Here is a 16,616-nt window from a genome sequence, read left to right on the forward strand (position 1 = left end):
GTGTGTGTGTGTGTGTGTGAGAGAGTGTGTGTGTGTGTGAGTCTGCCTGTGTGTGTGTTGGGGGGTGGGGGAGACTCCGGAAACATGATTATTTATTTATTTTAATTATTGTAAAACCTGTGTATTAGAAATCTCAGCAGGGGTTAACAAAGATATTTCAAAGACTCTAGTTTACCCGGCCACCCTCAGTACAAGTAAATGGAGGGCCCATTACCTTATAATGGTCTCATTGGTAGAGGAGCTGAATGTAGGGTTCAAGGAGATGCACAATGTGGCCACATCCCATAATACTAAAGCGTTGGACAAGCCACTGAGGATAGGAGCACAGGAAAATAAATAAGGCAAATAAAAATATACAAATAAACAAAAATAATATATATATACACACAAATAACAAAAATATATAAATACACAAAAATAGCAAAACAAAACAAAAACAGACACAAACTAGAACTAAATCAGAGCCCATCTGGAATCGTACAAAACAAAATGAACTGGAGTGAAATGAAATGATGTGTGAATTGAATTACCTTCAGACAAGTAACGGTTCACAATCATCTGCAAAATCACCATCTGCTGAAACATTTGAAATGTTGTCTGATCAACAGAATTACCTCACAGAAAGACACACACACACACACACACACACAGAGTTGTACCCAGTGTAATAACACAGCAGTGTGCCTGGATTGACTGTCTATGAAAGAAAACCATTGGATTGGCAGCCTGTTTGGGGAAAATATCTGAGTGTAGCGGGAAACAGGTCAACGAGATCACAAGTATTCTTTCCAAATATGCTACCACTTGTATGAAGTCTCATCCCCCCCCCTCTCTCACACACACACACACACACACACACGCACAAACACACTCTCCCTCTCTATCTCTCTCTTCTCTACACACTCTCTCTCTCACCCTGTCTCTGTTGCACACATTTCAAACTTGCACTGTCATCTCTGCAGAATCTCGGTTGGCGATTCATCTAGCCTGTCATCTCGGCAGGGTTCCGTCGGCTCTGTCATCTTGGTTAGGGGACTCTGTTTGCAATTTACCTGGATGCCCATCTCTCCAGGACACTGTTTGCAAATCGCCTGGCCTATCAGTGCATTTGGAGTCTGGTTGAGTGACAGTCAGTGTGTCTGTGTGTGTGTGTGTGTGCATGTGTCTGTGTGTGTGTGTGTGTGTCTGTGTGTGTGTGTGTGTGTGTGAATGTACGTGCATGTTTGAGTGGACATATGTTGTCCTCATGGTGAGAGGTAGGGACGGAGGTAGTCCTCCCCCGCCCCCCATCAGAGGTGGCAGTCAGTCAGCCACTGTCTTCCACGGAGCCCCCACTCACACACACACACCAAATCTGCACTACCAGTGCCAGCCTTGGCGGGAGAACAGAGCTGCCAATCAGCATGAGTGGCTGTCAACGCACAGGGCACGGCTCAACATCCGCAGTCTGTTGACCGTGACCACACACAGACACACACACACACACACGCGCGCGCGCACACACACACACACACACACACACACACACACACACACACACACACACACACACACACACACACACACACACACACACACATACAGACACACACACACATACACACATACGACACACCACAAACACAAAACTGCATGCAACCACTATGCAAGGTTATATCACCCCCTTTCATTTTAATCACTGAGGCTTACTGCTATATTTTCTGGATGACAGACCCCGTGGGGCTATAGCTAAAATAGCAAAGGACAGTGCATGAAGAGCTATTCAATAGACGAGGCCAGCACTGAAGGAGAGGAGAGAGGGCACGAGGGAAAGAGAGAAATAAAGAGAGAGAGAGAGAGAGAGAGAGAGAGAAATTAAGCAATGAAGAGATGCACATAGGAGAGAAGAAAGCTAAGAAGTATGATTGATGACTGAAGTGTCTGTGTGTGTGTGTGTGTGTGTGTGTGTGTGTGTGTGTGTGTGTGTGTGTGTGTGTGTGTGTGTGTGAGGGGGGGGGGGCACAAAGACCACATGATCCATTCACTGGCTCGGAGAAATCAACATTATGGAAAGGGTTCCACTTATGGTAATCATACATTTGAATGTGATACATGGTCCTCCGTGCATACACAATGCCATCATTTAGACATATAGCATTTCCATGGCACGGGCAAATAACCCATTTCAGCCCCATATCTTCAAGAGGTCCATTAGCTGCAGCAGAGCACCATTATGCTAACAGATTGCTTATTTATCACGTCGTTGTCAGAGGCAAAGGAGACTGAGAAAGCAAGATAATGGCTCAAGTCAGGGTCACGGATGCTAATATCCAAATGCAGCATAGAATGTATGGTAGCTTTGTTAGCACTGTATTCCCACAATATGTCATGGGTTGCCATAGAAGGGTACACATACAGAGGCAAAGAGCAGATACGAGAATAAGAATAATATTTAGAGATAATATAGTCCACTGGAAGGTAGCAGACATTCCGACTGATCAACAGTGTAATAGAGAAAGAGAGTGATAGTCAGAGAAAGAGAGAGGGAACCAGAGAGAGGAAAAGAGGGGTATACTATAGGTAACCAACTTTGTTATTAAGCCAGAATTTGGAGGAGGTATAAAGACCAATGTCAATAATGACAAATAATGATCATTATTACAATGACCAATGGCAGGGCAACCACAAAAAAATAAAGAAAATAAAGACTTTGGAAGGCAGAAATTACCAAAGAAGATCTCAAAATGACTCATTCCTAAATCAGATTCCAAATCAGACAAGTCTATTCTACCTACAAAGTCTTTCGATTACTTTCACGCTCCTTTAAACATCTAACAGGCATAATGTAGACATGGGAGGCATTAAAAACAAGTCTTCAGGAAAGGTTCTTAAAATTAAGTCACAATAGCCTCCCTAAACTTCACAATACAGGTTGAAACTTCTCTACCTCTGAGACACACACACATAGAGACAGAGAGAGACAGTGAGACATCCTTTCCTAACTGCCTATTTCTTGAGTTGAGTTTGTATCAAGGCTTTTATATTGAGCAGGCTGAGTCATGCAGTCACACATTGGAGTCTTAACCTTGCCTCCTCCATAGCCTTCTGTGATTCATATTCACACCACTATGATACTGCAATAAAAGTCTTATTTCATTTCACTGCCTGTTCAGAGCGCTCCTCCTTGCCTGATATCTACACAAAAGTCTCTCTGCAAAGAGCATGGCATGAGGTACTGTGGCTCTAGTGATACCTGCAGCATGTCTCTATATGCATTTGGGCAGCTATCGAGATTTATTGTCTGGACCATCTTTTCTCTCTTTCTTTCTTTCTTTTTTTCTCTCTCTGTCTCTTACTTTGTATGCGTGTGTGTGTGTGTGTGTGTGTGTGTGTGTGTGTGTGTGTGTGTGTCTTAGAGTGTTCAGCAATGCAACAAACCCTGCATTTATGCATGTTCTGACAGACATGGATGAGAGTGGAATGTTTATGATAGTATGTAAACAGAAGCACACTCCAAAGATGTAGACAAAAAAGAACATGATCAGAATCACTATTATGCTCCAGAGGCCAGTTCTGTGCAATGTAGAGCATATGTGTAGGTACTTCCAAAGCAATCATGTTCTAATCCTTTTTTCATGTAAATGCTAGAGGTATTTTCACATCAGGGAAGTTATTTACAGGGAATCATGGGCCCAATAAAACAGGAATATGAGACTATCCAAAACACTCGACTTTGTTATTATCATTCCCAAGCAAATTGTCTGACTCTCTCCCTGCCTATCACCATTCAATAGCTTTCAAGCTGAATGAATCTTCAACAGAGCCCACGTTCATGTTCGGACTCCTGATGTCAATTTATTGAGTTTGAGTGGTTATTGTCATGGCGAGGAAACATCCACAGCACATTAACATGATTAATTTCCCTCCGATACAATAATCCAAAGATAGGTCAAGAATATGCTATCAAGGATAACCCAGTAGTAACGTTGTTATTAATTGTAAATAGACTTACTGCAACGTCTGTAATATCAACTTTACGATCTCAGCTGATGCTGGTGAAATTATTCACATCTCTTATCATTATAATCTTTCATTATCAACATCTCTTACATCTTACCCTGTTGCACTTAGTTGTGATTGGAGTATGAGCCGTGAGGACTTAAGAGTAGCCTACAAGAGAGTTAATGTGTAGAGGAGCCTACTTCGGTCAAAATGACATTAAACCTGGGTCAAGGTATTGTCTCACGGTCATCAGCGAGCGATTTACTCCGGTAGCTTTTACGATGATTGCATTGGGCAGTAACTGGACGTGGGTATTTTACTGATACGCCGCATCTGGAGAGTCCACGAGGGTCATCAATAGGGCACTTGTTCTGCACTGAGGAATAGGCAGACTGACTAGCTATAGGAGTTGAAATGCTGTCTAGTTTAGTAGGTTGATTGTTGGAAGATTCTAGACAGGACAAATATGTCTCCGTTGCCTCTCCACAGGAAAATAAAAAAACAGGTATGCAGTTGTGATTATTATCATTTCCTCTCGGTCATTCTAAAGCCGTTCCGGTGACAGCTTACCTTATAATCCGATAATCATCCACGTCTCCTTTACTATCCACGGACTGGACGTGACGACTTATCTTCCCCCTGGCGCGTTGAAATGTGTGAGGCGTTGAGTTGCGTCAGGACCCATGAAGTCTGAACAGCACATTTGCTCCTCACCTACAGCCAGTAGCCCAGGTCTAAGTGTTGGCCACTGAGTTAACGCCGACCTTTATCTTTGAGTGGCTACAGTTTGTGTGCCCTGACTTGGGCCACAGTTAATTGTTTCAAGAGAGTGCTAGTAACAAGTCCAAGGAGTCTTGAGGCCTTCTTTTCTTAATACAAATGGTGTAACAACATTGTATTCACACAATAGTAAAGGCGTTCGTTAAAAAATAGACTTAGCTGCTAGTTACCAAACATATAATTGTAGATGTGCTTGGACCATACCGTCAGTCAACATCAGCCAAGACTAAAACAGAACAGACTTAATACACGGTGAAACAAACCAGTTCCTCGTCACATAGCCTTCGTCCATCCTATTTATTTAAGAGACAACGAGAGTACTGTCGGGTAGCAAGCTGCGCAGTATCACAAACTGGTCTTTTCAGTCCTAAGTCCTAAACCCAATCGGGTTTCTATTGTACCCAGTAACTACTCATGTCTCTGGCAAACACGGCGGTGCAGACTGATAAAATATCGGCTGTCGTGGCATCTACAATTGTGGCAACCAAAGTTTCTCTCTTGCGGTAGAGTTTCAGATTATGCAGACAGGTCAATTTAGATTCCGTCCTCGTTTGGGTTGTCATCAGAGCCCGTTCCCTTGAAGGGAAGAGTGCTTCGTCGCTTCGGCTCTTTTTTCGGTATCTAGCGCTGCTCGTCAAGGGACGAAAGTAGGCTTTGCTGTGTCTGTAGCGGCGGGAGCGTGGAGTCGCGACAAGTCAGGACAAGTGTACTCGGCGTCATAATCCAGACAGACATCAAACTGTCCTGAATCTCCCGTCATTCGCGCTTTTCGAATACAGTATGCTGCGCTCTCCCACGGCGGCCTTAACACAACAGTCCCTTCTTCCCAGCCTCCTCCGGTCCTGACAACCGCGGCGTGTCCAATCCAAGAGCGCCTCCCCCTCCTCTCTCTCTCCCGCAACAGCGTTTCCACCAAAACGTGGAAGCGAGTTTACTGGATTGAACTCGAGGAGCTGTGCTGTTCACCTAAGATAAGAACATGCAATAATACCACAGCAGTCTTCCTTCATTAGGTCCTTCTTTCTCACCTCTTTAGCACTTTTTTACAGCAAGAACTTAATAGCCTACGTGTTCTGTTCTACTACATAGGCTAATGGAACATGCAGCACAATGCTTTAAAAAACGAATTTAAACAATGACAGTGCATTATTAATGAAGAAAAGTGATAGGATTCTGCTTGGTGGAATGGCTGAGGCATATTTGCTTAGAAGTTGGTTGGAGTTGGTCAAACGGAGCGTCAGACTTCCTCACCCATCCATCACGCTGACCGGTTTATCTGCTTGCCACTGACACGGCTAGGCTCCGCGCGGAGAGGCTTGTTCCCCAAACTTTGATGCGTGCAGAGATGGTAGAGCTCAGCAGTCACCAATGATAAATGACCCACTCCTTCCCCGATCCTCCTCCATCCCAATATAGCTCATTGCAGAAGCTGAGCACACACACACACACATACAGAGAGAGAGAGAGAGAGAGAGAGAGATGCTTACATGAGCACTGGGGTTTTATTACAACCACAGAGATAGCAATTATCTGATCATTTCAATAAAAAGGTGGCTATGATTTCATAATTGAGGAAGGGATGCTTCTTCAATAAAACGATTGGTTCTGTCAGCTGCTGCAGTAAGAGGATTTGGTTGGGGTCCTGCACCACTGTGAACACAGACCTGCTTCCCACATTGTTTAGTGGTACTTCATGACGCTGAAAAAAGCAGGCTCCAATTCTTTCTGGTGTCTGGTACAGTTGTGTGGCAACTTCAAAGGCAATGTCTGGCTGTGTGTGTGTGTGCATGTGTGACTTTACAGACAGCCCAATATTGCCTACACTCTCTTGTACCACCATCCCATAAAATCTTTCATAAGGGAATATTTGTGGCTTAACTGCTCAGTTGACAACAGTAACTTAGAGACATGAAAGAAGTCAAGAAAAATGTCTTGTGGCAGGATTTCTACTGTTCAGCATCACTTTCCTCTCTTCCCAAACTCTGAAGACACCGTATATGTAATTTGACAGTTCTGTGTCAAGAAGTTAATATTTCAGTCTCTCAGGTGGCTATGCCTGTCATAGCACTGTCCTGCCCATGGAATACTAATGTGAGGGGCGCTTGTACCCTTTGCCTTAACACTGAGTAAACTGGCTGTTTTCCCATTACTCGTGTCTGCTTTAAATCAAACGACACGCTCGTTTCTGACCGACCAGCATGAATATTTGATAAACTTTAATGCAGCCAGCGTGAATGGAGAATCATGAAAAAAGGCTGTGGATAAAAGAGGGGTTTCAGGGATAGACTATCACAACACGAAACTCAGAAGAAAGTGAATCGGCTTCTCGGATGTCCTTTAGATCTCTGATAGAAGAAAAGGACTGTAAAACATATTGACAGAAATAGCTTTTTTGTTACCAAGGAGCGGCAAAGCTCTTCAGCTGAATCAGAGATGAGCTAGCCTCCCTCTGTCTCACAGTCAGAGCCTTTTTACCAAATCAGGAAGCAGTAATTGGAAACCCTGTGACCAGTAATGGAGGTCACCGACCTTTGCAGGCCGCTAAATCAACTCGGCCCTCCCGTTCCAGTCACAAGCTGGACACGTTTAATGAATATCTTCACAGGGAGAGACTCGGACTGATGTGATCTAAGACTGCTAGGAACTAAGCAGCATCCTCCCTGGCCTCCTTTAAGGCACGTCACCAGATTACGGGCCCCACAGGGCATCAGTGGAGGAAAGAATGAGAAATGCAAACGAAACAAAGGAGATGTGACAGGGATTGTTTGAAGGAGGATTCAGCTCAGCTGCCTAGTGCATCTGACTGTAGATCTTCATTTCCAACCTCTTGCGTCTGCCAGCGTGTAAATATTCTGTCTTGTGGATGCCAACTGCCTCTTCTATGTCTAGTACTCTCCATCTCCAAATAGTGTCTTTATACATTATCAATGCTCATTGATGTGTAGTTGGATTGGAGCTGCAGTGACATTTTATGGCTATTTTTCATTCTTCCACTGAGTATGTGCACAGTTCCTGTGCTTGTTTGCACTGGTTTTCTGAGTCAGATTCCTTTCAATTGATTGTTTTTGTGAGGCTAATTTGTATGTTGAGGGTAGGCTGGAGTTTTAGCTGGCTAGTTCACAGGTGTCTCTCTTGGTTGTGGTGCTGTGTTGGGAAACCCTTCTAGTGGAAGCCCTGAGGCCCACTTTGTCATACGTGTGACTGAAATTACTTGGTTTTTTTTCCTATGATGAGTAAACGTAGACCTTCTCTCTTTCTTCTTCTTCTCTCTCCCCGTCTTTCTTTCTTCCATTCTTTCTTTCTTTCTTCATCCCTCATTCCCTCTTCCTCTCCATAATCCAATCAATCTTGGAGCACTGATCTACAATGGAGGACGCCGGAGGGACCCTCACTTTACCTAATGAGGGTATGCAGAGGTGACCGCTCCCTATCTGCCGTCGTCAATTACCTACAAGCACCACGTCCAAAGATGCGAGGGGACAATTAAATGGGAAATGTGTCCACTTCCAGACCCACTGAAATGTCCCTGCCTGGAGGGCGCCGCTGTCAATCACAAGGAGAGCAGCTGGAGAAAACAGCACTGGCGACCGGTGGGTGATATGAGAGTGGGAGAGAGAGAGAGAGAGAGAGAGAGAGAGAGAGAGAGAGAGAGAGAGAGAGAGAGAGAGAGAGAGAGGCTTGGCTGTAGGGAGCGTCTTGGCAGCTGAGGGATGATTAAAGTGGAACATCTGGGTGGCACGTCTTCTTTGACCACCATAGCACTGTGTCAAGGTCAAGGGTACTGTATGTTTCAGACTGTAATATGCTTCAATGAGAGAACTGGACAGAGGTGGCCGAGCAACATCTAAATCCGTGACTCAGAGTTAGTTAGTGGATTGTAGGACAACAACAGCTTGATGCGGAAGAGCACACAGTGTCCTCAATTGTGTGTTGCCATGAATGAGAGTGAGAGAAAGAGTTAGAGTGAGATACAGAGAGAAAAGGGATAGAAAGAGAAAAAGAGAGAGAGACAGAAGAAGAAAGAGGGAGAGTAAGAGATGTTTAGATGGGACCAGAGACTAGGGGAGGCAAAGGCCAAAGCATATGAACAGGCTGTTTCTCATGCAGTGAGGCACCCAGCGCAGCTTTGATCGTGCCCGTCATATTGAATTAGCCCACAGTGGTAAACAGACATGTCTCATATTTAGGGGGACATATATCTCAAACGTCAGCTAAAGGTCAGAACAAACTCCAAATCTGCCAGCTCTCAGCCGAGCACATCGGCTCGCCGCTCGCTCCCGGCACTTCCTGTGATCTCTCTCTCTCTTTCTCTCTCTTTCTCTCTCTCTCTCTCTCTCTCTCTCTCTCTCTTTCTCTCTTCCCTTCTTTTTTCTTTCTTTTTTCTATATATGTTTTCCTCTGTTATCCGTGACATCATCCAGTAATCTGCTTTACCTAGAGCGTCCAAGATGCTTGTTACCACTGCCACATCTAATAATGCTCAAATGATCTCGCCGATCCAACACGCTGGGTCAGGTTGAGAGACCACACAGCTGTCCACCTCACATCCCAAGGGTCCCTTCTATATTTTCTCAAGCAAAGCGAGACACACGGCATTCACCTTGTTTACTGTGTGAGTTCACGCTGACATTGGGCTTTGAGTGTATCCAGTCCCTTTGGGGCAATTACCCCGAGTCTATTTTATTTATTTTTTTATTATTTTTTTAGCCCATTCAGGTAAGAGAGTGTAGCGTTTCTCAAGGGGATCTTTCACAGTGAGGCTGCCAAGGTTGGGAAAAACAGACGGGCACAAATAGTGTGGGTTTTGTTGGGTTGCTGAAGCTGGGGTCTGTGACTCTAATGGCAATTTTCAATATTCCTATCTCATTATACTTGTATAAGAGAGAAAATATCCTGAGTTTGGGCTCCTAAACATTGCAGCAAATAAATGATAATGGAATGTGTTAAGTGCTAAAGTGAAAGTGAGAGTGTGTATGTATGTATGTGTGCATGTATGTATGTGTGTGTGTGTGTGTGTGTGTGTGGTGTGTGTGTGTGTGTGTGTGTGTGTGTGTGTGTCTGTGTGTGTCTGTCTGTGTGTGTGTGTGTGTGTGTGTGTGTGTGTGTGTGTGTGTTCAAACATAGCCACATAGTAAGACATAGACTTATTTTGTGAATTGTAACTGTCTCAGACAGAACAGTCCTGACTAAATAGTAAACAAATAAAATGGCTAGAGCCACAGACTATTCTAGCCAATCAACACATTGGGCACAGGAGAGTGGGGCGTCAAATGGTGTCAGACGAGGACTAGCGTGCCAAATTAGTCCCACATATTTGATTTATGAGAGTCTATTGCTCTTTGCTGTCTTTCTCATGAATAAATTAAAAACTCTTTAAATTTAGTAATCATGCCAGTTTTTGAACACACACACACACACAGCCCAGTGATGCAATAACTGTCTCCCCTTTCCAAAACCCCTTACTGTGATTAAAAAAAACATAATAAACACATTACATAGCACTTACTCTCTTTCTTTCAAGTTGGCAGGTCCTTCATTTGCGCACTTCACAGATTTCCCCCATGTTGCAGAGGATGTGAGTGGAGACAGTAATGAGTAGATTGATGCCATAACTGATAGGGAATAAAGAGATAGCTAGCGAGGAGTCTATCTGAAATAATTCAGTCCTTGGGGAAGCAAGAATGGGGAATGGGGATGGAGGTGTGTGTGTGGGCGGTGGGGAGGGGGGGGGGGGCTTCAGTGGAAAGAAAGCCATGTGGCTTTCAGCTTGCAGTCTTACACCACGAATGAGAGGTGATTAGCTCACATTGCTATACTGTAGAACGCATGGCTGCCCGTCCTGTGGGGCCAGATTCACAGCGCCACATCGAACAATGACGCAAATTACTTTTAATATCAGTCCACACATTTTTTGCAAAGGGGGAAAATTATTCAGATAAAGAGTTGCTACTTGCTTTTCAATTAGAAGAGAAAGGTGTGTGTCGTGCAAGCTACTGCTCTAAAGGAGGGTGAAGGAGTGAAGGCTATCAATATGTTACTTACTGTCAGAGGAAGAGTTGAGCAAACAAGTACAAAGGAAACAGGACCTTGGACAGCACCCAGCTGACTGTTACCAATAGATTGTGTGGTCTGTGTATGTGTGTGTGTGTGTGGGTGTGGGTGTGGGTGTGGGTGTGGGTGCGTGTGTGTGTGTGTGTGTGTGTGTGTGCGTGTGTGTGTGTGTGTGTGTCAGTTTGTGTATGTATCATTTTGAAGCAGTGCTTAAACATCAAAGTTGTTTACATATTCTAAATTACATCTGCAGCAATTGACTTTTTTGCAAATGCAGGTTCAAAAGCTGTATAAGAAACAATTGCCATTCACAAGTTAAATTCTGCATCATGTTTAATAGCTATTTACAGTATCCCATCTAGACACTAAAACGTAGAAATCTGTGATACCGCAACAGTATTCAGTAATTGGTCCAGTGGCGATTCTAGGATCAGACCTTTAGGAAAGCCTGTCATCGTTTATCCTATTCCATAGCTAAAATCAGGTTTGCAAAAGTAATAAGGTTTGAGCACTAAACGATTTCACAAAATCACAATAAGTACTTTATTTTTCAGGGGTGCTGAGATGAGATTTATGAGATGCTTGAGTACCGCTATAAGTAGCCTAACACCTATGAACTGGTCGCCTTCTTGCCTCCCACCATTTTGCTCTCCCAGAGGGAATGCGCAAAGCTATTCTGTTCACACATCGAACCATCCTAAAGCCTTAACAGCAATGATGTCCTCATAATTCCAAACAAGTCGTGGCACAGTGAATGGCTTCTTGTGGCCTGGATCCCCTAAACAGGATTGAAAGGGGTTTGATGAGCATGTGATGGATCAATACTCACTAACAGTGACAGGGTCCTCACATGCACGTATGGCAGGTCCACAGGGACATGTCCCAGGTCTAGAGATATCTTCACTGCTGCTTTTAGTGCTTCATTAGCTTGTTAGCGTGGGACAAGCAGAAGATACACATGTTGTGTTGGGCTAGTGCTACTGTGAATGGAGCGAAGAGAGGGATCATTACTTGGGTACATGGTGGGAGATGGGGCCGTCCATACATATGCATTAGACAGATCGACCGAGAGAGGGGGAGAGAGGAGGAACGGTCACATATGGTTGACTTCTGGTTAGAAAGACAAACAGTAGATAGCTCTGCTTTCGAGATCCATATATCAGACAGCGGACTACATATTTCACTCTCTTAATAAACCCCTTTGTGATTTGGATTAACGCATGGCCGTTTGATTAACTTCATTTGTGACAATGCGGTTCCATACTCAATCACGACAGCTAAAATAACACAAAATAAAATACACATCCACAGAGGTTACTACATCGCAGATATTTTATTTACAGTCCAACAGTGTACGGCACGTCAGGGAAATTAATTTCAGTGAATAGTGGTGGGACAAAGGCAAGGTGGTCTCAGAGGACTGGAGGAGCATTTCCTGTGACAGAGAGCAAAAACATCAACTCGTTATTTACATCCAAATGTAGAGAGATTGAGGGAGACCAGGAGAGAGAGAGAGAAAGAGAGAGAGAGAAAGGGAGGGAGAGACTGTTTAGCATAATAGTCATTCTACTATGCAGCAGCTCACAGAATAATGCAAGGAGTTAGCAGTTAGCTGACTAGCCACAGTGAAGATACAAGGTAGCCTGGTGCTCCATTCAATCACTCAGAAATGGAAATGCCCACGGGAGAAGCTCAACATGCTCTGACATGAAAAAGGCCTATTTGGATGCTTGTAAACAACAGGGGGTAGGGCTAGGGGATGTGGGGGAGCGGTAAAAGAAAAGACAAATAGAAATCCTACATGAAAAGGTTGTGTGTGTGAGTGTGTGTGTGAGTGTGTGTGTGTGTGTGTGTGGGGGGGGGGGGGGGGGGGTGTAAGGTGCTGATAAGGAGGGATGGAACTTCAAAGTGTTTTTTGAGGAAAAGACAGGACAGAGAAAAAGAAGAAGCCACATCCCCTGTTATCAGCTGTAGGGCTCCGTTGAATGACCCAGATTGATTTAATTATGTGCTTGATTTAACATGTCCGCGCCAGCAATTAAAATGGATGATCAATTGATAATTCAATAGCTGGGCGTCCGTCCAATCAAAAGGCCAACGCTGTGGCTATGTCGTGCGTCGTGCGACAGCGGAGTCAGACTAGGCTTCCGGCATGTTCTCATAAGAGGGTGAAGACGGTCAGGATGTGTGAATGATGGCAATACTTCTGGTGATGCTCTTAACAGTGATGTTTGGGAGCATTGATTTGTTCAAAATTATTCGGGGGAATTACTTTCATGTAATTGTCATGTACTTGCATGTACTTGCATGTGTCTCCATCATTTTCTATCCTCTAACCATTCAGGAAGTACCGTTGTTTTACTGTGTGGAAATCATTATATTCATATGATCATTGATAAACTGGATGCACTGTGAAGGAAGCAGTGTTGCATTTTTTGGTTACACTTTACTTGAAGGTATCTACATAAGAGTGACATGACACTGTCATGAACGTGTCATAAACATTATAACAACGCCTTTACCACTCGTTTCTGCCAAGTGTCATTCATTTTTTAACATAACAAGTTAGTTAACACATTATAGTTATAACAAGTGTTATCCACTTTTCTTTTCCCCTTTTCCTACGTTGTTTTTGTAAAATAGCTGCACCTGCAGTGCACTCTATCAAGGTGTGCAGACTCCTCTCTACTTTTGCAAATTTGTATGTGAAATCAGGAAAAGTGAGTCATACATACAAGCCTGTCTTTTTACAGGCATTTTATGTCAGAGAGGCCACACGCACCTGCTGCATAGAGACTATAAATCTTACCTTAAAGGAACCGTATGTAAGATTGTGGCCAAAACTGGTACTGCAATCACTTTCAAATTACTGTAGAGCCGTGTATCCCCTCCCCCTCCCCCCTGACTGGCAAAGCTGGCAACCCGGAACACTACTGACTTTGTGATTAGTAGATAGGTGGAGAGTGGCGCATCAGGCCAAAACACAACATGACAACATCAACATCAGTTGAGGGCTGCAACTTCACTTTTTAAATGACAATATCCTGGCCAGACTACTGTTGTCAGTGATATAAGTATTTGAAATGAACATGATTTCTTAATGTCTAGTGACATATCAGTGACATTTTATGATTAATTGAAATACATTTCTTACATACGGTTCCTTTAAGGACAGAGTTGTGGTAGGATATATTCATAGAGGTGTCTTTAATATTGCAGCAGCTGGAGTGAGCCATTAGCGTGTGAATGTGTCCATTTATTACTGATACAACTGAAGCTGGAATGAATCAGCTGAGACTCACAGAGAGATGGACATGGAGTGGACCAGTGAAACAGAATGCCTGACTGAAGCACAGCAGCACCAAGTGCCAAATGGAAAGAGGAGCCTGCTGGCTTGTGTGCAATAGAGGACCTACGGCGTTTAGAATGGGACATGGGCCTTATGGGCCAATAATGGGAAAATAAATTGCAGTTTGTTCATGCATTCATGCGACTTACACACACATAAATAGACATACATGCATGCACACACACGCACACACGCACACACACACGCAAACACACACACACACACACACACAAACCTAGCCCACCTAATCTGCCGCTCCTAAATGCAATAACATTCTTCTGTGTCTCAATTTGTGCAGGTTAATTTGAGTTGTGGCAAGAATAAGAAAGAGAATGTGCGTCATTTTGTGAAAATAACCGTCTATAAACACCATCCATAACCCCTTCAATTGTTAAAAATGCATTTCTCTTGATGATTGTTTTTAAATAATAGGTTAGAAAATGGCAGGGAAACACCCTTAAGCAAAATGTGTACGTGTGTATGCTTGTGTTTGTGCGTGTGTGTTTTGATGGAGACATTCCCGGCTGCACTTGGAACACGCTGTTCTGAGAAACTTTGGAGGAATTGGAGGCCCACGGTGTCGGTGGGCTGCTGAGGGGGACACTCCATTATGAAATGTCAGCACACCCGTAAATTGAATTTGAATGACAACCCATCGCGAGGCGGACGATGTGGCATCCTCCACCATATACAGCCCCCCCCCCCCCCCCCCCCCACCCTCTCCCTGGGGCACCTCTCCCTGATTTGCATGTGGCATTTAGGACGAAAGAGTTTGCCCAATCTGCGCCTCCTCGTTCATTTATTTCCCGTCTTTATAAATTCATGATTTTGTTCCAGTCCGGTTGAGGTCTGCGGCTATGCATTTAAACTCCCTGTGGTTTCAGACTTTATACCAAGAGGCTCCATGAATAGGATTTTCCTTTGGTCTTCTCTAGTGTCTTTCAGCCTTTTGAGTGTCTTTAAGTGATTGTATATGAGGTAAGTTTACCCTATATGAATTTTTAATGCCTATGCAATCAGCAGTATGTTTAATGCATACACTCTGGAATCTAGTCTGTGGTCTCTTATACATTTAGATAGATAGATAGATAGATAGATACTTTATTGATCTCCAGGGGATTTTCAAGGATCTCCAGGGGAAATTCAATGTTATTTTTACAGTAATAACAATGACACAGACAAATTCATTTTCCCCATTCCAAATTGGATTGTCAACAGCTTTGCACCACATCGCACAAAAAACAGCATACATGTCATTCTGATTTTGCTACGAAAACAAAAAGCCCTTTAAAGCCTTTCTTCTTTTCGTCTTTCTACAATAACAACATATGAATTCCAAGAAACAGGAGAAAGAATGCGTGGAATGGAGTGGGCCAGGAGAAGGCATTAATAGTCTGTTAAAGGCGGGCGCATTCATTAAGGTGATTGAGCATTGCAGGGCGTGCAGCGGGACTGACAGCTGGCTCGTCTTTGTTGCCGGGGTGCGGAGGTGCTGAGTCAGGCGCCGGGAAGCGACGGCTGCAAACAACGGAGGCTGGCAAGGGCTTGTCACGCACGTGCCAACAGTGAGCTGCCTTCCTCGCCTGGCCCTGTTTTCTTTTATTCCTGAAATGAGACGCTCGATCCAAAGCAGCATGGTGTGTGTGTGTGTGTGTGTGTGTGTGTTTGCATTCACATGCGAGTGTGTTTGAGAGACTGAGATGCAAAGAGAGCTGTATATGTGTGTGTGTGTGTGTGTGTGTGTGTGTGTGTGTGATGAACATGGTTTTGAATGCAAGTTGAGAGAGGAACAATGAAAAATGTTGGTGCTGATGTGTGGTTAATGCAGCGGGTGCAGATTAGCTGAAAAGATGGGTCTCTCTCTCTCTCTGTGTGTGTGTGTGTGTGTGTGTGTGTGTGTGTTTGCATGTGTGTCTGTAAAGATGTAAAGATGTGTGTGTGTGTGTGTGTTTGAAAAGATGCTTCTCTCTCTCTCTCTCTCTGTGTGTGTGTGTGTGTGTGAATGACGGCTCTCTGTGTGTGAGAGAGAGATACAGTTTGTGTGTGAGGGAGACTTGAAATTTGAGAGAGAGAGAGAGAGAGAGACAGAGAGGGAGAGATACAGACAGTGACAGAGACAGAGAGATGGGGAAGGGGGAAGGGTAGTGAGGAGAGTCAAATTTAATCTTTATGTGAGTGTGCACACATTTTATTAAGCAGTAATTAAGGTCACATGGATGCCAATTGGAACCCCAACACCACGTTTCTGGGGAGAGAAGATAATCACATAACATTTGGGTCTATCATTTTATTAATTATTTTATTATAAACAAACACATCTGAAATTATGCTATTGGTTTCAGTAAACTGCTCAGTTAGTCTCATTTGGCTCTCTAGATCGTCCATGTTAAATGTTGAGGAGTACGGTCACAATTATGTGATCAGCATGTTTACGAATCAAGAGTTCTACACTATG

At 43.8% G+C, this 16,616-nt stretch overlaps 1 protein-coding gene across 1 annotated transcript in view; it reads right to left on the reverse strand.

The window, feature by feature from the left end:
* LOC143136087 (xylosyl- and glucuronyltransferase LARGE1) overlaps positions 1 to 4,682 on the reverse strand; it is a 48,635-nt gene extending 43,953 nt beyond the window's left edge. Inside the window, exon 1 of the mRNA XM_076296573.1 lies at positions 4,552 to 4,682. The gene's annotated coding sequence lies outside the window, so the exon portion shown is untranslated. The remainder of the gene's footprint in view (positions 1 to 4,551) is intronic.
* Positions 4,683 to 16,616: the final 11,934 nt, after the last annotated feature.

The sequence above is a fragment of the Alosa pseudoharengus genome, unplaced genomic scaffold (genome assembly GCF_046254945.1).
Source record: "Alosa pseudoharengus isolate Yale_2024_CS ecotype anadromous, Long Island Sound unplaced genomic scaffold, YU_APseudo_1.1 YU_APseudo_1.1_scf_20, whole genome shotgun sequence".
In the NCBI taxonomy this organism is placed as follows: domain Eukaryota; kingdom Metazoa; phylum Chordata; class Actinopteri; order Clupeiformes; family Clupeidae; genus Alosa; species Alosa pseudoharengus.